The sequence below is a fragment of the Siphateles boraxobius genome, unplaced genomic scaffold (genome assembly GCF_051911475.1).
Source record: "Siphateles boraxobius isolate OS27281-9 unplaced genomic scaffold, OSU_SipBor_1 12, whole genome shotgun sequence".
NCBI lineage: Eukaryota > Metazoa > Chordata > Actinopteri > Cypriniformes > Leuciscidae > Siphateles > Siphateles boraxobius.
This window is the reverse complement of record NW_027508722.1, coordinates 5,068,197-5,090,849: the sequence shown is the minus strand read 5'-3', so window position 1 is coordinate 5,090,849 and position 22,653 is coordinate 5,068,197. Positions and strand designations below refer to the sequence as shown.

The window sequence follows — 22,653 nt, the reverse complement described above, 5'->3', positions numbered from 1 at the left end:
CTGTGAATGGAGACCTTAAGTATTTTGTTAGTGACCGCTTGTCTTGCCGCTCGTGCCTATTGGTGTGACCTGTGGAATTTTCACCATTTGTTCACCTTGCTGATGATATGCATTAAGAATTTCAAGTTTATTCTCAACACTTGTCCAATTCAACTCTGTTTCTTCTCATTTTACAAATCATCTTATCACTAAATAATTTCTTCCTCACTTAATAGCACTCGGGGTCCTTTTACCCTGAAAAACACTCAACCCACTTTGCTCATGTCCACAACACAATATTTATACATTTGGAACAGAATTAGTTCTGTTTTCTGCAATCCTTCCTGACATTCTGCAAAAGGAAAATCTTAAGTTATGCGCTGCGCAGGTGTGGCCTTGTTTCTTTCTTCCACACTAATAACCCAGGCCAGGATAGTAAGTCAAATTCATCCATAACCATTATTTTATTGGGCACATTCTGCCCTGCATCAAAAGTCTGCATGCTCTGTAAAGAAAAACAAATGTCGAGGTTATTTTCAGATAGTAAAGTACACGTAGTTTCTTTTGTCTGCTGTGCTGCCACGGCCTTCGCTGCTGCATCTGCCCTGGCGTCTCCTGTTGAAACAGTCCTGCAATTTTGTTATCAGCGTGTGCGGCACACTTACAGACAGCAATTTTGTTATGGAGAAGAATGGCTTCTTGCCAGGCTTTTACCCTATTAAGCCCCTTGTCCTCCCAACATATACCGTCCCTTAATAAACCGAATTTTGTCAATTGTTATCCAAATTGTTACCATCCCCCCTTTTGATGCATGAATCATCTCGTGCATCAATCTAACATAATGGTGTTTGGATAAAGTTTGCCATCAACACTAACCCAAACGTTGTCCCAAAGCCAAAATTCCTCCAGACATCTTTCTCTGCCTCTGAAACAAAAATATGACTTAAAGCCACAAACACATCTTCTTATCAGAGTATTTGGAGGGCAACGGCCCTCAGTCTTACAGTGTATCCTGCTTTTCAGGCCTGTTGTTTGGTCTCTTAATCCCGTCATCTACAAACATTGTTTCTGAAAATTCTGTTTCAATTGTTTCTGTCAGGTCAGGTCGTGCTGTACAGACTTGGTCAATGTCAGTCAAACAACATTTTCCCCCTTTTGTTCACAATATTCATAAATGTGAAGGACTCTCTGGATAATTTGTTATTGACTTAGCCAATATGTCACTTTGTTATTGCCTTCAAATCTATAACATTTTAGTTAATCTCAACCCATGATGGACATCTCTCTACAACTTCACAAATCCAATTTACATAAATGCTTTTAATCCATAGATTGATTCCTAATTACCAGTAGCAGACAGAGCTGGATAACTAATCCATTTAAAGCTCGTCCCATTTTCTGCATCATCTTGTCATCAGATTGACTCAAAACTATTAGCTTTCTTAAAACTTGTCATTTGCCTTAACCCATCTGTAATGATAAAACCCTCATTCCAGAGGTTAATGACACAATATACACACTATTCAGACACAGTATTCGTACCCCAAACTAACACATACAAGACATAGAGTGCAGTCACCATCACACACACTCATATTAGACACATATTTTAACTGTTCATTTTTAATGTTCGCTTTTCATTATATCATCTCTAAAAAGATTTAAATTTTAAGTAAGATTTTAAACTTCACATTTTACTGTAGCTTTTACCTATTTTTACATGGTCTCTTAACCAGTTTCAAAACATGCCTGTTCATTATTCATTTCATCTTAGCAAAGTCAGCTGGGTTGTTTTGGTTCATTATCACTATTTTGTTCTTTAGCTTGCTCTATCAGGCCGATAACAGAAAGACAGACACAGTTACCATCCCTTCCTCCACTCAAGCAGTCTCTCTCACTATAAACAAATAATATTTTTCAACAGCCTCCTAAGACTGTAATTTAGACAAATTGTAATATTAAATTTATTACATTAACCTTTTACCATTCACCTTTGTTATCCAGACTCTTCTCAAATCTACAAAAGCCTGTCTTCATCTTTAGCCACCACCATGCCTAACGACCTTCAGGAGTTAAAACTATGTTATAGACATATTAGCTCAACATTAACTCTTCTATACATTTTACTTGCCCATATGGCAATCAACATCATGTCCCTCATATAATTAAGTTTTGTTACTGTCTCCGCAGCAAATAATGGCAATCACCTCATGGAATCAGCTGGCTTTTGAAAGTCCACTCCCGCTAATCATTTATCTTTAATTTTCTTCTCTTCAGGGTGTCGTCCCCTGGCATAGTTTCAGACACTTGTCACAATGAAAAACAAGCAATACAACGAATGCGGTTTCTGGTGAGTGGTATAGAGGAAATCACATTTCTGGGTCAGACTGCCGTAAAGTTAATTTTAACCTCACAGCGCATCTCACCTCTCAATGCTCTGCTGACCCCGGTGGCCTCCAGTAATCAGCGCTCAACTCTCATACCTTTCTCACAAATAACACCTGTTTCGTGACCCCCTGCGTTGGGCTGTCCCCTGGCCAGGAAGATCATCCCGTCATTGAGTAGCCACTCGTACACACGTACACACTGGTGACCGCTCATTCCCAATACAATCAGTTTTCTTCAACAGAACTCAGCTGTTTTCTGGAGCTTAGGAAAGGCACGTTCAAGAGTCACCAGAGCCATTCCGATTGCCTAATAGTGTTCACAGGGAGACAGGTTAATAACAACAGTATTTAATCACTTAAATCCATTAACTATCTTAAAAGCAGCAACCTAGCTACTTAGACTATACTCAGTGAATTTAGATCACAACCGTACATTCAGTGTACTTCATCTGTAGCCGGAGCCATCGGACCTGAATGGTGGAGACTAAATGAGACAAAGTTGTTACTGGTCCTAAAATACGCTAATCAAAATGTCACCTCTATCGTTTAAGGTCTGCATTATTTTAAAGACTTCTTTAAAGTCATTCAGTTTTACTTTTAACATTTTTAACATTTAAATACAAATTGCCCTCTGAATGGTAATGATTTCTTTTAACATCTCCATGTCTATGATTTTCAACTTAAATACTGTGCTTTACTTATGACACAGGCTCAGATAACAGCTTTTAGCTGACATTGAATCAGAGAGAGACTCTGAGGCATTCAGGACTGGTACACTGCATTTTCATAAAACTTTTAACATCAGACTTTATCTGCCATCTTTTAACTCTAGCCCAGCTTAAGGCATCTTTGCCAGAAACTACAAACATTTTCAAATAAACATAATTTTATAGTTGTCTTTTGCCAATACATCAGGGAATCTAGACATTACAAATTTCCACTCAGATTGAGTCTCTGTCGCCCTGGCACTTTCAGCCACAGCACACACCAGATTCAGATAAGCGAACTGTTTCAGCCAAATCACAAGCTTATCTTTTAAAAGCAAAGCATCAGCTTCTAGCTCTTTCATGGTCAACTTTTCAAGCTGTTTGTTTAATCAGATGCCTTTCAACACATTTTACATTTAGCAACTGTTAATTCGGTAGCCTACTACTTCTGCTTATTTGTTCTTACATAAAAATAATTATTCTAGTTCTCAATAACGTTTCACATTTCTCAATCTCCAATTAGGATTTACTTTTTGACGAGGCAAGCACTCTCTGCTTGTGATACTTTTGCAGTTATTGTAAATCATCTGTGAGATTAGTCTCTCTATATACTCTAAAATCCTTTTTTAAATGTTTAATTACAACACAATCATCCTGTTAGTTACTTTGATATATTTTGCTACTCACATTTGTTGGAGTCATTAATTTTACATCAACCTGTATTCATCAATTCACTTTTAAAAATTACTATTATAGATCTTTTCTTCAAAAGGATTCACTTTAAGAGTTCAATCCTTTGACCTCGTTTTTATCTCTTGTTCCTTCTCAGACGAAAATGTTAATATCATCATATTAAACACTGATCTACTTTCAAGCCCACATTAACACCAGAAATTTATATCACTTAATTACACTTTGTTTATTACACCTTCTCGGTGGGCATTTACAGTTACATGTTAGATGGTCCTGCTGACCACAATTAAAACACTCTCTGTCATCTAGTGGGTTCATGTGTCAGCCTCAACTACAGCATCAGACACCTGTCCTTTACTATAGTTTGATCACTGTGAGCTTGCAAACGGCTCCAACTTACTGCACACCCTTGAAGCAGTGTGTGTCCCATTCAGGAATGTAAACAGAGCCACTGATAAGCAGTTCTCTGTATTCTTTTACAGTCCACCAGTGGCGGATTTAATCACAATAGCCAAATCATAATCTTCATCATTATCATTGGCCGCACATTAATTTTAATAAGCTGCATCGAAATGCTCAAAATATTCTAAGTTGTTTTCACAAAGTTTTCATTTAACTTTAGTCATATTTGTCCAGGGAAATTATCCCCGACCCATAATTTCATTTATAAAACAGACAATATCTTTTGCTTCAATTACTTAATATCAACAAATATCCAACATTATACCTTATTGATTTCCAGAATTTTTGGTCAAAGTTGTCTTTACATTTTACTAATTTGGTATTATCATCAACAACCCTAATTACAGAACAAGTACATATCTAACATCCGGAAACCGAGGTGAATAAGCAAACCCTGTTGCTGTACCCCCAGCATAGCTGGACCCTAGGTTCAAAACACAATGGTTATCAAACTAAAACTAAAGCTAATTTCAATCATTATTTTACCATTAAAATATAGAATTTTTCCCATTTTGCTTAATGAAACATTCCTTATCTTTATATCACATTAATCCCCGTTAATCATACTCAATGCCTTATTTTTATTCTGAAACTCATTTTTCATACAGTTAATTTGACTTCCATAAATTCTGTCAGATATTTTATTTTCATCACATATAGTTTTCTACTATATTCCTTCTCAATCTTTCCCTACATGTCAGTTCCTTCTGCATCCTCTGTTCTACATGCTAATTCTTTCTTTTCTCTACATGCCAGTTCCTTCATTATCTAACCAGTACATGATTTTTTGCTAACAATCCCCACACACATCTCTCACACACCAACCTTTTTGTTTTTCACTTCCTTCTTCCATCAAGTCTCTCACCCGTCATAGTGACACTTGAATTTCCAATCTTTCCCTTGTTTTGATAACAATCCCCTATTTCACACAGACAGCCTTATTGCTGCTTGCAACTTCAATCCTTATCATGTAAATTTAAGTTCTAATCTAATGTAATGTCATCTAATGTCATGCATCCATTTACTGGATGAAGAAGTAAAACCCTATTTCTCTCGACAGTTCTTTTTAGCTGCCCCTTTAAGACAACAATCCATTGTTTGTCCACATTGCTTACACATGTTGAACACAGCCATAACTACCTTTTTTGTTTCTCACTGCCCTGTTCAACTGATTCTAGTACTACTTTCAGTCTAGTTGTGCTCAGTGTTCCCTCCCTGGGGAAATCATGGTATTTTCTCAGTTTTTTCAATATCTAAAACATAAATTTTCCCCCATAATTTTCTCATTTGATTGAAAAACCGGTGTATCAAATTTTGCATGCTTACCTTGAGACTTCCCCACAGTGGCGGATGCAGGACGTGACAGATGGGTGGGCCTGGATTAAGTCGAGGTGGGCCTGAATCTAGGGTTTAGTAGGCTATATTTATGGAGATGAGAAATAAAAACCGCACTGTACAGCTATGATCAGCTGTTCGGCCGAGCTTTCGAAGTTGTTAATACGGAAAGACCGAAGCTGACCGGTTGGTTTTAGTCAAATGACCTTGCGGCACTCTCTGAAAAGTTGAGATGTTTTTCATCTCGCCGCGGCATAGGCGCGCCTGGAAAAACGAGCGCGCTGCAGCCTGCACCACATGCGTATAGCAAGCAGTGTTGCCAGATTGGAAATGTCCAATTATCGTACCAGAAGTTCAAAATGATCGTATTTGGAAGAACTTTATCGTACACGACGTAAACGTGCAGAATACAGCTATTTATCCCAACATGTAGGATGGATTAGATGGAGTAGTGTTGACGTGCGGGCCGGGCGACACCTGTGGTGCCTGTGTGTGTGTGTGTGTGTGTGTATACGTGCTTGCGTGCAGGCAGGTGAGCCTGCAAAATGATTCTGGGACAGAGAGAGAAGCGGTAGGATGTGTGTTTGGACGAACGACTGAAAACTCTGAAATGAACGTACATTATGGGATTTTTTTCATTATTGATCGTACATCGTACAGAGGTCAAAATTATCGTACAAATACGATAATTATCGTACATCTGGCAACACTGATGGCAAGCTAAAGTATTCATAAAGCATGCGGGACGCGCGATTTGCCATAAAAGCGCGCATTCTTAACGTGCACTTTGTGGTCACGGAAAACGCGCGCCAGAAATTTGTGGTTTTTGCATTAAAAAAAAAATAATGTTTGAAACTTTATTGTAAAGTGTTACCGGAATTACAACTGGAAAATTTGCGATATGTGTCTCGAACGAAGGGATTAAGGGACTGTCCGAGGTGCTGAAATAAAAAACAGTGAACTTGAAACCGAGAGTTGTTTTTCTTTTCTTGTTACAAAAACACTTCAGAGGCATAAAACACCTGCAGACAGAAACAATATCATTTAAATAGCAGATCACACGTCGAGGACGCACGTTTTGATGCAAAAAACGCGCGTTTCTGACGCGCTTTTTCCGTGACCACAAAGCGCACGTTAAGAACGCGCGCTTTTATGACAAATCGCGAGTCCCTTGGCAGTCGAAACGCATGCGTTTGACGAGTCAATCAGATGCCTGACCACGTCTTTCACGACCGCATCGCTTCCATTATGAGCGCGAACATCTGAAATAACAAACTTGAGCGCGCAAAAAACGCGATATGTCAACGGGCCCGTCTTTGTCTTTCCAAGACACGGTGTTCATGTGAACAATCAGCCTCGTCCCCTTTCCTTGCAAGGGTGTCAAAGTCTGGACAAAATATGTACAGTGACATGACATAACTGCCAGATTCAAACTGTGCGTTCGCGCCTAGTCTGGCGCTGAGCCAGAGATGGACGCGCTCAGGCTTGTCATATATAAAGTGTTCGGCGGGCCGTATATGGCCAAACTTAATTCATTATTATTATTAAAATTAAAAATTTAAATTTCGTTTTTATTAATCTGATTGGATGGGCCACCTGTCAATCTGGGTGGGCACGTGCCCACCCAGGCCCGCCCATAAACCCGCGCCTGCTTCCCCATATTGGCTGCTTCTCTATTCTCTGTGGATTTCTCTTCAACGCGCGTTTTCCTGATCTGTTAGGCGTCCCCAACAGACCCGATTTTTTCTTTTAACCCAAATCGGTCGGGTTGCACTATTAGTGCCCTCCTAATTAAGGTTTACCAAAAACTGTTCTGGTTCCCCCTAATTAGCCTCAGTACCTAAAAACTATTTGCTCCGTGGCGGAACAACTCATTTTCAGGTTACCTATCTGTTTGAAATCTCTTGATCTGTTACAGACCTCAATTAATCTCAGATAATTTCCTCTCGTATCTGTTTGAAACCTCTTGATCTATATATAGATCTCAATTAATCTCAGATTACGTACCACAGAAACAGCCCTCAGCCAATATGGTTCACTCACATTTCATACCCGAAACAAAAAACTTTTCCCCAAAAGAAAATATTTTAGACGTCTCTTACCAGAGATATGTTGGTTGACACGGGTTCGCTTTCTTTTGATTCCAGTGGAGCCCCTCCCGGACCCGATAGCGGTCGGCCCCTCTCTCTCAAGCTTACGAGGTAGAGCTGGAACTGCTCAGTCCAGGTGGCCAAACACCGTCCGCTCTCAGGTCCAGAAGGCACTTCCAAGGAATCCCACTTCTGACACCAAAATTGTTGTGGCAAAAATTCTGTTAAACATCATCACTGCGTAAGAGACACTCAGAGTCAAATTAATAAAAAGAAAAGTATTTATTCTTGCAAGAATAGGTTCAGTCTAGTACACAGAAGTTACGCTGTGCAAGAGAGTGACACACAACAGGAAGATATGAGACAGCCTTTATACTGTTTTCAAGGTTCCTCCTCACCCGCTGTACCTTTCACCCACTCAGATAAGGTCCTTACTGCTGTTCAGTTTCTACTTAAAGACACAAACTGGTACTGAAATAAACTGGCCAAAACTGACCGTCCCTAAGGTCAGAGGTCCTGTCCCATATGTTCCTGGAAAGTCACGCACAAGCACGTACACACATATACTTTTATACATTGAATAGGTTCTTTCTCTTATGATACCTGTTTGGGATCAATGACTATTAAAATTTCCACTACAAGCGCAATCTCCACGCTATGCACTTCTTGCTTTTTGAGACAAACACACATACAGCAGCTTCTTTGGACCTGGAAATCAGACTCCCTTCTTATCTTTTATCTCTCAGTTGTTTTTTAGGTTCTTTTGCAGTGGGGTTTTATAATTGCAGAGCAATCATCAAGCGTGTCAGCTTTTCAGAGGCAATTCACAAAACAAAATATAAGCAAAAACTGCTTACCTGATTTTTGGCCGGCCTTTGTTTTGTGAATGCCACCGTCAGCGTCAACACCACGATGATCTCCTGACCCCAAGCCTGCTCCTGGCTGGCTCGCCAATTATGTCGTGGCTAATTGCTGGTCTCTGGTCCTGATCAGTAGTTTTTCAGAGTCTAGTAGGAGTTAGTCTTCAAAAAGTTTTCAGAGTCGAAGTTCCAGGTCTCAGAAGAAGAACTTTATTGAGCAATTCAACAAAGTGAGATGGTCAGCTGAATCATCTGATCTTACAGTGGTTGAAACATAGATTTTATACATCTTTCTTATCGCCAGTGTCCAATTAGTGTTTGTACCGTTATCTCTTACACATTGCTCCTCCTTGGTATCACGCCACCATTAAGATCACATGCTCCGAGGCCTTATTTCTATTGGTGGCGGAGTATCACATGTATAGTTTTTTAAAAAATTACATCATATATGTTTTTTAGTACTTTCCTGTACCTTGCACCAACGTCATCTATGCATTACATGGGTTTTTAGGTACTTTTCCAACTCTACATTGCCCTATGGCCTACTTTTGCTCAGCATTACAGCATTCAGACTTGAGCATCAGATAGAGGAGGGGTAACAGAATTCTCCAACACTACCTCTTGATTTTGAGTTTAACTGAGACATATCTGGCTGCCATTTTGGAGTAGCCAAGCCGGGGTAGCGTTGCCGAGGGGTCTAAGGCGCTGGATTTAGGCCCCAGGCTCCAGTCTCTTCGGGGGCGTGGGTTCGAATCCCACCGCTGCCAGCAGAGGTTTTAATGAGGGCCAGACACCTAAAGTGTGCTCTGAAAAGGTGCAAAAGCAGCTGAAAATATGCACCCTCTTGAATCAGAGACAACAATAACTTGCAATTATTATAATGACACTTCCAAAATGAATTTTAATAATATAATAATAATGTATAGCAGGACAGTCGATCGGCAGGACTGAGAGTTTTTGGTGAACTGACTGCTACCTCTTGATTTTGAGTTTAACTGTGACACATCTGGCTGCCATTTTGGAGTATGGCCCAAATGCTTTGATTAGGTAATTCAGTTGTGTTTGATTAGAGATGGAATTGCAATCTGCAGGGAGGGGGGCCTCCAAGAGTGTAACTGCGTCCCCCCTCTACTTAGTAGGCATTTCCACCTGTCGAGGAGCTCCTTCAAGGCATGAAGAATTTCAACTGATTTAACTATGGAGAAGTGAGACACTAAAAGAAAAAATTGGCGAAAATGGCCCACGGAAAGCATTCTTAGAAGGTAGCGTGGCCGAGCGGTCTAAGGCGCTGGATTAAGGCTCCAGTCTCTTCGGGGGCGTGGGTTCAAATCCCACCGCTGCCAAGTCTGCATTTTAGAAGGCACCTGTGAAAAGACTGGAGAAGTGACACTGCTTGCTCCCAGTCTCTTCAAAACTCAGCCGTTTTTGCTTTCCTTGGCCGAACTCGGCGGGCTTCAGAGCCTGACGATGAAGGTCCACACCCAACAATTTCTCTATTTCTGAAATTTAATGGCCAGAAAATGGCCCACTAGAGTGGCCAAGCCGGGGTAGTGTGACCGCGGGGTCTAAGGCGCTGGATTTAGGCTCCAGTCTTTTCGGGGGCGTGGGTTCAATTCCCACTGCTGCCAGCAGAGGTTTTAATGAGGGCCAGACACCTAAAGTGTGCTCTGAAAAGGTGCAAAAGCAGCTGAAAATATGCATCCTCTTCAATCAGAGACAACAATAACTTGCAATTATTATAATGACACTTCCAAAATGAATTTAAATATAATAATAATGTATAGCACACAGGGGTGTCCAATCCTGCTCTGTGCAGGACAGTGGGTCAGCAGGACTGAGAGTTGTTGGTGAACTGACAGCTACCTCTTGATTTTGAGTTTAACTGCGACACATCTGGCTGCCATTTTGGAGTAGCCAAGCCGGGGTAGCGTTGCCGAGGGGTCTAAGGCGCTGGATTTAGGCTCCAGGCTCCAGTCTCTTCGGGGGCGTGGGTCCGAATCCCACTGCTGCCAGCAGAGGTTTTAATGAGGGCCAGACACCTAAAGTGTGCTCTGAAAAGGTGCAAAAGCAGCTGAAAATATGCACCCTCTTGAATCAGAGACAACAATAACTTGCAATTATTATAATGACACTTCCAAAATGAATTTAAATATAATAATAATGTATAACAGGACAGTCGATCGGCAGGACTGAGAGTTTTTGGTGAACTGACAGCTACCTCTTGATTTTGAGTTTAACTGCGACACATCTGGCTGCCATTTTGGAGTATGGCCCAAATGCTTTGATTAGGTAATTCAGTTGTGTTTGATTAGAGATGGAATTGCAATCTGCAGGGAGGGGGGGCTCCAAGAGTGTAACTGCATCCCCCCTCTACTTAGTAGGCCTTTCCACCTGTCGAGGAGCTCCTTCAAAGCATGAAGAATTTCAACTGATTTAACTATGGAGAAATGAGACACTAAAAGAAAAAATTGGCGAAAATGGCCCACAGAAGGCATTCTCACAAGGTACCGTGGCCGAGCGGTCTAAGGCGCTGGATTAAGGCTCCAGTCTCTTCGGGGACGTGAGTTCAAATCCCACCGCTGCCAAGTGTTCATTTTAGAAGGCAATTGTGAAAAGACTGGAGAAGTGACACTGCTTGCTCCCAGTCTCTTCAAAACTCAAGATTTTGCTTTCCTTGGCCGAACTCGGCGGGCTTCAGAGCCTGACGATGAAGGTCCACACCCAACAATTTCTCTATTTCTGAAATTTAATGGCCAGAGAATGGCCCACTAGAGTGGCCAAACAAGCTTGGCCGAGGCGTCTAAGGCGCTGGATTTAGGCTCCAGTCTCTTCGGGGGCGTGGGTTCAAATCCCACTGCTGCCAGCAGAGGTTTTAATGAGGGCCAGACACCTAAAGTGTGCTCTGAAAAGGTGCAAAAGCAGCTGAAAATATGCATCCTCTTGAATCAGAGACAACAATAACTTGCAATTATTATAATGACACTTCCAAAATGAATTTAAATATAATAATAATGTATAGCACACAGGGGTGCCCAATCCTGCTCTGTGCAGGACAGTCGATCGGCAGGACTGAGAGTTTTTGGTGAACTGACAGCTACTGTCGTGGCTAATTGCTGGTCTCTGGTCCTGATCAGTAGTTTTTCAGAGTCTAGTAGGAGTTAGTCTTCAAAAAGTTTTCAGAGTCGAAGTTCCAGGTCTCAGAAGAAGAACTTTATTGAGCAATTCAACAAAGTGAGATGGTCAGCTGAATCATCTGATCTTACAGTGGTTGAAACATAGATTTTATACATCTTTCTTATCGCCAGTGTCCAATTAGTGTTTGTACCGTTATCTCTTACACATTGCTCCTCCTTGGTATCACGCCACCATTAAGATCACATGCTCCGAGGCCTTATTTCTATTGGTGGCGGAGTATCACATGTATAGTTTTTTTTAAAATATTACATCATATATGTTTTTAGTACTTTCCTGTACCTTGCACCAACGTCATCTATGCATTAAAGGTACTTTTCCAACTCTACATTGCCCTATGGCTAGGGTGACCAGATTTCTCAGAGTGGAATACGGGACAGACACAGAACCCATAGACCCACAACACCTACTGCACACATACAAGTATTTACACTTAATAATATTGTTAGTTATGTAAAAAAATAAATGTAGACTTACATAAAATTGCAGATCAGTGGGAACAAGATGGTTCAACAGCATCATTCACTGTTGCTGTTTTGTATTTTTCACTGGAACCAATTTTTGCCAGCGTGCGCTTGTCTTTTAAGAGTTTATCATAAAATGCGGAGCAGTCCAGTCCGAAATTAATTCGTACGAAAAGCATTGCCTTCATTGTTGTTACACTCAGTCGAGATTTTTCATCCGTCCATGATGCATTCATTAACGAGAACACGCTATCCACAGGTGCATATGTACCAGGCAGGCATAAAACAAACTCCACAGCCAAAGATAAGACTCCAAAGTTGAGTGACTTGCTCCCCATCTCACTAAACACGTCTGTCCATCTATCAGACACAGCCACCTTGTTTTTGTTCCACTCAGTGATGTGACAAGTGACAATGTTTTTAGCACAGGCCCACTCATCAAAGAGCATGGTTTCGTCAACTGATGTGAGAGCAGGTATTCTTGAGTAGAACTTGCTGAGGCTGCTCTGAATGTCTCTCCATTCTGGAACACTTCTCAGTAGGACCCACTCTAGTTCTCTTGTATTCTCCAGTGAGCAGCTCCAATTGTCAAGGTAATCCACTGATGCTGAGTAAAAGCTTCTCACTGCACAATAAAAATCACCAGCTTTTATGTCACCAGCTTCAACAAGGGTGTCTAACTGTTTTGATGTCAGAGGGAATGAATGATTCCTCCAGCCTGGCCTGCAAGACATGTCTCAGATCATAAATGTGCAAAGCCACTTCTGTGGCAGATATATTTTCTTGCTCTACTGTCGCCAGTGCACGATGGAAAGCTGCAGTTTGCTTAAGTGCAAATCCATGCCAAAGTTTTGTGCAAGGGCTGCTGAATGTGTCTTTTAGAAACTTTGGCCACTTTTCTTGAGAAAGAAAGTATGCACGTAGACCATCAAAAAGGTGCAGAATTCATTCAAGAGCTGGACCAAGAGAGAGGAAACGTGTGCTACCATGCTGCAGTAATTTTTGATAGTCCAGCTGTACAAAGTCACAAAACTCCTTGAGCTCCCTTACGCGCACTGTATAGATATGAAAGTATTTGTATACCTTCACAGCAAAACACTCCAAATCAATTGGTAAGCAATCCACTGCTGTTTGCAGGGTATTGTGGATGATGTGTGCATTACAGCCAATGCCCAGAATATCCCTTCCTAGCTGCATTTGCAGCTTTCTCCAGATATTGCCTTTACCAGCTCTTTTAACACCACCAAAGTTTGTGTTAGTGTTATCAGCACAAAGTGCAACTATTTTCTGATCAAGGCCATGTTTTTCAATGACATGGGAAATGTAGGCAGTTTGCAAATCAGATGTCTCACCTGGCAGAGATGAAAATTCAATTATCTTGACCTTTACACCCTCTAGTGGCTTGAAGTATCGCACAAGCACAGGAAACAATTTAATGTCTTTGTGGTTGGATGCATCCACAGTTAATGTGACACAGGAGCACTTGTCCAAATCATGCTGAACTTCTTCCTCTGACAAAGGACCAAGAACGTTGCATATTATAGCCTCAGATTTAGTGCGAGCAGAAGAAAATTTCGGATCATACAATTTCTTGATCAATTTTGCAGTGCAGTCAGCTGACCGAAAACTATGGCCATGAATAACAGAATGGTATGCAAAAAGTCCTTCACTTGCATGCACTTTATCAGATTCGCAACTTTGCTTCACAAAAAATTTGCTGACACTTGGAGTAGCACACTTACTTTTAGCAGCGTCCATGTGCTTTTTTGTGTGCATATGCTGCGTAATGTCGGCTCGGCCTCCGTGAGCAATGGAAAAGCGAGCCCCGCAAATGTCGCATCTTAATTTACTTGCCTCTGATAGTGACTCTCTTTTGAGAAATTTAAACTCTTTTTGAAGATCCTCATTAAATGTACATGTACGCTTCTTTGACATCTTTGCACCTGAGTCAAGCTTATCCGTTTGCTCTCGTCTCGTATACACTTAACTGTGACGTCGGATTCCGCCTTCACTAAATGCAAGTTGATTGAGTGAATTGTGATTGGATGGAATTGTCCTTCTGCCTTCTCTTATTGGATGGAAAAATGTTTTCTCTATGAGGAAAATATATGAGGTGATTTGTTAGTTTTATTATTAGGCTATTTCGAAGAGTACTCGCGCTATCACTCAGGAAAAAATAAAATAAAATAAAAAACCTAAAATATATATTAACGATGAAATACGGGACAAAACATGATTTTTTCATAATAAGTCGGGACACTAAAATTAGAGTTGAAATACGGGACTGTCCCGGGAAAAACGGGACGTCTGGTCACCCTACCTATGGCCTACTGTTGCTCAGCATTACAGCATTCAGACTTGAGCATCAGATAGAGGAGGGGTAACAGAATTCTCCAACACATCCCCGCTTTGGGACTAACTCCAGTCCCACCTTCAATTTTCCCAGGATGTATCTCCATGAGCAGGTCTCTTTCATATCCTACCAATATGATCAATTTAGACCATCCAGTCATTCTACCAATAGACCTGTTATCACAGAGGTACACCCGGGAGGAAGAGTGAGACCAAACATCTCTACCCCCATTTGTCTGGAGTGGAGTAAAAGATCTCGCCTTCCTGTCAAACCATCATTCTCTATATGGACAAAGCAGCTTCAAACATTCAGTGTATTCATCATACAGTGTATAGTCTCGAAGTTACAATTGTCCCACGATGCCAGAGGAACCATGCAGCCGCTTCCTGGTGGCCCGTGGCGCTATCTGGGTTGCTACACCGTTGCCAGAGGTGCCCTGGCAGTGCCTAGGGCGCTATCTGGTGTTGGAGCAGACAGCGGGTTTTTAAACCACCAGTTGAGTCTGCCCTTTGTTGAAACAACAGTAGATGACCGCGCTTGCAAATAATTTCTCTTTTACATCTTATATACAACAGTTCCAGTAGTCTAAATGCACACAATGTCAAGGCTTCTACGTTTTGTTACTGTAATATGCCCATATATGTAAAAAGGTGGATAAAGTGATCTAAAAATAACAAAAACACTCTCATTTCTTTTGCATACAATTACATCACCTCATACAACGGGTAATGTTCTGTTTCTAACCTTCTATTTCCCTTCAGTCTTGCATTAAAATTTGTGACAGCAGTGTGATTATATAAAAACATATCTTAACATGATTATAAGTATAGGATATACAGGACGGGGGCCCTTAAAATAAATGCATAACTGCCCATCTTACTAACTCCCTACTCTACCCATGCATGTTCTAACAAGCTTCCTATTTTTACCCCCAAAAAGAAAGACAGAGTTTTCTAACTCCCTCTCTTGTCAAAAAACAAAGTCAAAAACCTTATAACAAAATTAACAGGTACCCCCAGTCCTTTTACCTTTTTTCATTAGAACTCATCTAACTCATCCAGGGCTGGTCCAATAGGATAGAGTCCTGAGTTGCATCCAATGTCAACCCTGTCTCTGACACATTGATCATCTGCTTGGCTCGGGTCATTGACTGAGCAGCTGCAGTGGCCAACATGGATCTGAGAAAAGGTATAACGCAACAGAACAGCAGAAGAGCAACAACAACAACCACAACTATTATTATCTCCACCTTAATCAGCCACTCTGCCCAGGCTCCAAACAAAGAATCAAACCAGTATCCAATATTTCTGTCCCTTCCCGCATTTTCAGCAGCCTCTTGTCTTAGCGCCTTCAGTTTCTTCATAGCCCTAGTGAAAGTTCCATCGGGGGCTGTGTTATTAGGAATAAATGTGCAGCAGTCAGTCCCAAACATTACACATACTCCTCCTTTATCTGCCAATAACCAATTCAGGGCTTGCCTATTTTGCCATGTCATTTTGCTGGTGGCTTTTAATTGTTGGCCTAGCGCCTCAAGTGCATCATCCGTATAATTAATAAATCTTTGCTGATTGTAGTATATGTCATTTATACATTCAGTATTCTTATTAACAGGTACCCATAGAAGAAATGATTCAAACCCTGACTTTATTTCATCCCTAGCCTTAAATTCATGTGGTATTCCTCTAGGCTGTCCAATTGCATCAATTTTAACATTGGGATCTGGGGTATAAGCTCTCTTAGCTCTGTGCTTATGTCTACTCAACTTTTCTATAGTTTCTTCCTCATTGAGATCCCAGTTTACAATTCCTATTCCTTGAGCTAGCCTCACCCTGGCACAGAGTCCTTTCCAATCAACTAGGGTGGCTCTTAGTCGTTTACCCCCACATAGCCAAAAGAAATCAGCTACTGCTTCAGTTTGATTTTCAAGTGGTCCAATCAGGGGAAAGGATAAGGTAGCATTCTCGCAGTTTTCATGAGCACCTGTTACAGACATGTTTTTATTTATTGTTGCTGTGGCATATATTGAGCTAGAGGATTTATATACGTTCGTCTCGTTGTACATCTCATAATCCAGGTGCCAAATTATAGCACATTTACCTTGAAAGGTTCCTACATTTCGATAGCCCATAGTTTTGTTAAAACATTCATACTCCAATGTTTTATCCAGAATGTAATTTTGTGGGGTCTCCTAATTGGCTTTATCTATTCTTACGTCAAGCTCCTTGCATGCACTTCCCCAACCCTCCTGGTTATAAAATCTATGATAATAGTGGTTCCCTAACATGGCCAGGCACTCAGCTGGACAGTATGGAATTACATGTCCAGTTCTGTTACAATATTGTGAATTAAATCTGGCACACTGCATGTAGTCATATTGGTTTGGTACTATTCTTAACTTCTTCAAAGGTGAGGGTGAGCATAATACACATGTGCCTTGTTTTACCTGTCTTACAGTATACACTGCCCATTTATACCATTCATTATGATAGGCATCATCCAACAGTTTTTCTTTTTGTAGTTCTACTTCCAAATCAACTTCAGTTTGGGTATAATCTTCATGAATAGTCATAGCTTTCTGCAGGGATCTTTTTACATTATGTCTGCGTGCTTTGTTACCTTGTGTTGGTTGAGTCAGGGTGGCTTATCCCACTCAAAGCTTGAGAGGTCTGGTAATTCAGTGTCTGGGGGTTTAATTTCTGGGAGGTCAATGTCTGGGAAGTCATTTTCTGGGAGGTCGATTCCTGGGATGCCGATGTCTTGGAGGTTGAGTGTGACAAAGTTGTATGGTTCATCAGCAGAGGGTCCTTCTCCAGGGGATTGTTCGCCTGGAGGCATTGTGTCTGGGGAAGCTGCTGCATGAGGTGTATCACCAGAAAGACCAATACTAGGAGCTCTCTCACCTTCAAGCTCCAGGTCCTCTGAAGGCTGTGCATCATTCCGCTCCGGCATTTCATCCCTTGGCTCAGCGTGTTCAGTCTCCCTAGAATGAGGTTCATCAATGTTAATATCTTCACTTTCAGTTCCCTGCTCTTCTGGGGCATCTTGAGCTATCTCCTCTTGACTCCCTTCCTGACTATCTATTTCCTCCTCTTGCCTTCTAGGTCTCAGCCTTGGGACTCGGGTGCAATGATTCAAATGATACCAGGTTGTGCTGCCCTCTAACTGTACTGCTGTGGGGGTTGCTCTTACTACAGTATAAGGTCCTTCTCTTCGTGGCTCATTCCACCTTCTCCTAAAGACTCTTAGGTATACCTGGTCTCCAGGTACCACCAGACAGGGAACTTCTTCCTCTTCTCTGGGTCCCCTGTTTTGTTCCTGTGAATGAATAGCTTCATGTATAGCAGTCAATTGTCTCATATATGTCCTTAATTCCAATTGTAACTGTTCTAACGGTGGCCCGTCATAAGGTCCTCTCAAATGAGGCACAGGCATTGGTCTCCCAGTCAACATTTCATGGGGGGTCAGATTAGTGATCCTGTTGGTTTGCATTCGATAGCTCATCAGTGCGAGTGGCAACGCATCTACCCAATTAAGCTTAGTGTCCGCAAAAATTTTGTTGATTTTGGCCTTAATAGTCCCATTGACCCGTTCCACGAGTCCCTGTGACTCAGGATGGTAGACACACCCCAGTCTCTGCTTGATCCTCAACTGTTGTATTACTGCCTTTACCGTTCTTTGAATAAAAGCAGACCCATTGTCTGAACTGATCTGGGATGGGATACCAAATCTTGGTATGACCTCTCTCGTCAGAAATTTTATCACTGTCTGTGCTCCTTGCTCTGCTGATGGTTCTGCTTCCACCCATCTACTGAATCTGTCTATAATGACCAACATGTACCTTTTTCCTATTACTGCTTTTATCATGTCCACGTAATCCATTACTAGATGCTTAAAGGGTGCTTCTGGAACAGGAATAGAGCCTATTGGAGTTGTTGTTCCTTTTCTTACATTGTTCTGTGCGCAAATTTCACATTCACTCAGAAATTCATCTACCCTTGTTTGTAAGTATGGGGACCATAATCCTTGTCTTTTTATCTTTCTCATAATCTCCCCCCTTCCACAGTGGTCAAAACTGTGGGCGTCAGGTATAAGAATATTAAGCAATGGGGTGGGGGCTATCATAAAACCTTCATGAGACCTCCAGATATTATTAGCATCTCTAGTCGCCCCCCTTTGTTGCCATAAGTGTATTTCAGGTGGTGTAGCTCTGGACTGCATTTGGGCAATACTTTCTGTATTAGGGAGGGGCTGGATCAAAACGGATGGTGCCATTACAGCAGATTGACACCCAGAAGCCAATTTTGCTTGGCTATCTGCGGCGTTATTGCCTTTGATAACAAAATCATTTCCTTTCTTGTGAGCCTGGCATTTGACGATGGCCAATTTGGCTGGAAACATCATAGCATTAATCAATGCAGTAATTTGGTCCCCATGTTGGATTGGGGTTCCATCACTCTTTTTGAATCCTCTTTGTTTCCATACTGCACCGAAAAGATGGCATACCCCATGGGCGTATGCAGAATCCGTATAAATGTTGGCTGCTTTATTTTTGGCCAGCAGACATGCTGCCGTAAGGGCTTTTAGTTCGGCCAACTGTGCTTAACAAGGCTGTTCACAACGTTGTGTCAGGACAGGAGTAAAATTGTCCCCATCTCTTTGTACAACAGCAAAACCAGCATGATTACCCGAGTGATCTCTAAAGCATGAGCCATCTACAAAGTAGTCCACGTCTGCATCAACAATTGGTGTTGATTCCAAATCTGGTCTCAGACGAGTGAATGCTAGAGAGGCAGCAACACATTCATGAGGTGTTCCTTCCCCCTCTACTGGGACAAAGTTAGCTGGGTTTGTTGTGGTACATCTTTTGATGGTTATATCAGGATAAGTCAACAATGTGGAGTACGGCAAATATATGGCCTGTGTCAAAACAAAACGTCCCTGTTCCAATAACTCAGCAATCTTATGATGGGTATAGATGATGACTGGATAGCCCATAGTAACAGCAGAGGCTTTCTCAAAAGCAAAGTATACTGCAGCTAGACCTTGTTGATAACATGGTGGGTAGCCTTGGGCTACACTGTCCAATTTGGTGCTATAGTGGGCAATGGGTTGCTTCTTCCGCCCACTGCATGTCTCCTACATCAGGACAGCAGAAGCAAAGCCCTCTTTTCTGTCTGCTACATACAAATGGAAAGTTCTGTCATAATTTGGAATCGTTAATAATGGGGCTGTTTGTAATTCTTTTTTGAGTGAGCTGAATGCTATCAGTGCATCAGGATCCCGTTTCAATGGTGCTCTAAGATTTTGGTGACCAGCCTGTCTCATAATGGTCCGCAATGGAGCTGTTTTGATCGCATAATCTTCTATCCAATCAGCACTAAAACCAGTCATTCCCAAAAATGTCATCATTTGACCCACAGTTTGCGGTTGGGGTGCTTTACTAATTCCTTCCAATTGGCTGGGTGATATTGCCTTTGTTTGATGTGCAATTAATCGACCCAGATACTCTACTTGAGGCAAGCAGTATTGCAATTTCTCTTTTGTGGCTTTATGGCCACCTTCTGCTAATTTGGTTAATACTTTAATGGAGTCCTGATGGCACTGTTCCAGCGTTGTTGAACAGATCAACAAATCATCCACATACTGTATTAATGTACTATCCAGTCTTAAGTCTTCTAGATCAAGTTTTAAAACTTGGTTAAACACATGAGGTGAGTGTTTAAATCCTTGGGGCATTCTCGTGTATGTGTATTGTTTACCTTGGTAAGTGAAGGAAAAAAGGTTTCTGCTTTCTTCTGCTAGAGGAATGCTGAAAAATGCAGAGCACAGATCAATCACAGTGAAATAGTTAGCAGCAGGTGGAACATTTGTCAAAAGCGTATGTGGGTTTGGCACCTCAGCTGGCCAGTCTTCCACTACTTCATTCACTGCCCTTAGGTCATGCACTAGTCTCCACTTAGATTTATTGGCTTTTTCTACTGGTAAAATTGGAGTGTTGCAATAGCTAGCGGTCTCAATTAGTACTCCTGCCTCTATTAACCCTTCAATTGTTTTTCTTATGCCTTCTATTGCTTCGCGTTTCAGTGGGTATTGCTGTTTCCTAGGCAGCTGGACTCCTGGTTTAATAGCAATTCTCACATGGTTCGCTGACTTGACTAGTCCTACATCTGTGTCATGCTTAGACCATAACTGTAGGGGCACCCTTTCTTCCATTTCTATCATTAATTCCTTCATTTTAGAGATTGAGTCATGTTGTTGTTCTGTTTCCACAACCAGTTTTGGGGTACCTATCATATTAGTTACACATAGAATCTTTAGGTGTGTTTTATCTGGTGTTTGTAAAATAAAGGGGTTCTCAGTGGCTTCCCACCGTTTTTCCTTAGCTTTTAACATCATTGGACCTAGATCTTTTGCCCGACATCCTTCAATGACGCACAACGTCACATGTGGGACTGAATTATCAACCCTACACCATGTTCTGGTGAAGTCACTGTCTTCAATTTGTAGTGCTGCCCCTGTTGGTCCTATAATTATATGGTGTGATCTTAAATGCACTTTCTGGCCCTCAGTTTTCTCTAACCACTCTTTTTCCTGTTCTGGATCCCTAAGGGGGTCATATATCATTGTACAGTGATATTCAGTTTCTGGTGAGGTTGGTTTCAGGAATTGTTCTTTTATATACTTTTCCTATCTATCCAGTGTTTGTCTTAGTCCCTCATCTAAATTCCCAATCCAAAATGCATTAGCTTGTGGTTCCTGTTCCATTTCACTCATTACTATCATCTGTTTTATACCTGCACTATCTATATATATCCCTTGGGGAGTGCACCATATCTGTAAATTTAGCTTGCATATTGCATCTCTTCCCAACAGATTGACTGGTGTTTGGTCTGATACTAGCACAGGAATTTTAATTTCAGAGTCTTTGACTTTTATGCTGACAGGAGTTGTCATTGGAATTAGCTGCGTTAGTCCCGAGAATCCTACTGTCTTTACATATTTTCCAGACCTGGGGAGGTGTGAGGCATAAGTTGGGCTCAAGCAGGTATATGTTGCTCCTGTATCAAGCATAATAGGTGTTATCTTGTCCTCTATCTTAACCCGCAGCATAGGTTCTTGGTCAGCATTTGATGACAGCATTGGAAGCTGACTCCTCCCCGTAGGATTCTCTGGGCATCCCTAGTATCCTTGGTCCGGGCCACGCCATGGGTTGACGGGGCCAGATACCTGATACTGCTGGTTTTGATTTCCTTGTCGCCCTGGCTGTCTTAGCTGGGGCCCATCTTGGGGCCATGGGTTAACTGGGCAGAATCTCTTGGTGTGTCCAGGCTGATTACATCCCCAACAGGTGCTTGGTTGGTCAGGGTTTCTTTGCTGGTTGTAAAATTGTCTCCCTCTTCCTCTTCCTCTTCCTGGGATTGTTCCATTTCTATTGTCTTGATGTTCAGGAAGGTATATTACAATTGGTGCAGCCAGTTGCTGTGGGTTTCCTGAGTTGACGGGCACATTCTGATTCATGTTGTTTGGTGCTTGCTGGACAGTCTGGGGAGCTTGACTTGGTATGTTGACAGCCGCCATCATGGCAGTCGGGTCGTCTGTCTCCTTCACCGCAGCTTGCACTTTCTTCTTTTTGTTGATTGATTCATCCAGCTGCAACTGGGTTAGTTTTCTTTGAAGATCTCTTTCTTGGTTTTTCAGCTTCTGCTCATTTTTTCTGTGTTGTTCTACTGCATGAGCCACATGGTCACTAAATTATTTAGGTGACTTTGAGGTCAGTCCCACCACATCTTCTAACTTGGCTTTCACTGGTGCAGGCATGGCTTCCACAATGGCAGTTCTGAACAGTGCTGTTATTACTGGGTCATGTTCGGGGTCTCTCTCCAATTCTTGCTTCCACTTCCTTGCTTGTTTCTGAACATAGGTGATTGGGTTTTCTCCGTCTCCTATTGGCTCTCCTTTCAGTGATTTTGGGTCCATTTGGGTCTGATAATATTTTCTCAGCACTTGCCATATCGCTGGTCTGCATTGGTCCAGTGGTCTGGCGTCCATTCTAGGTGAATCAATCGCCTGATGTAGTCCTGCGTCCTGTAAGATCTCATTAGTCCTAGCTCCTCCCATGCATTTAGCCAGC

General features: G+C 41.7%; 3 non-coding genes across 3 annotated transcripts; all 3 read left to right on the top strand.

Annotated features, from left to right (window-relative positions):
* Positions 1–9,191: 9,191 nt before the first annotated feature.
* Positions 9,192–9,280, top strand: trnal-uag (transfer RNA leucine (anticodon UAG)). The gene is given in 2 exon segments: positions 9,192–9,229; positions 9,237–9,280. It is a non-coding gene; the product is annotated as a tRNA-Leu (tRNA).
* A 494-nt stretch (positions 9,281–9,774) lies between these two features.
* Positions 9,775–9,856, top strand: trnal-aag (transfer RNA leucine (anticodon AAG)). Its single transcript has one exon. It is a non-coding gene; the product is annotated as a tRNA-Leu (tRNA).
* Positions 9,857–11,016: 1,160 nt separating this feature from the next.
* On the top strand, positions 11,017–11,098 carry trnal-aag (transfer RNA leucine (anticodon AAG)). The gene has a single exon. It is a non-coding gene; the product is annotated as a tRNA-Leu (tRNA).
* Positions 11,099–22,653: the final 11,555 nt, after the last annotated feature.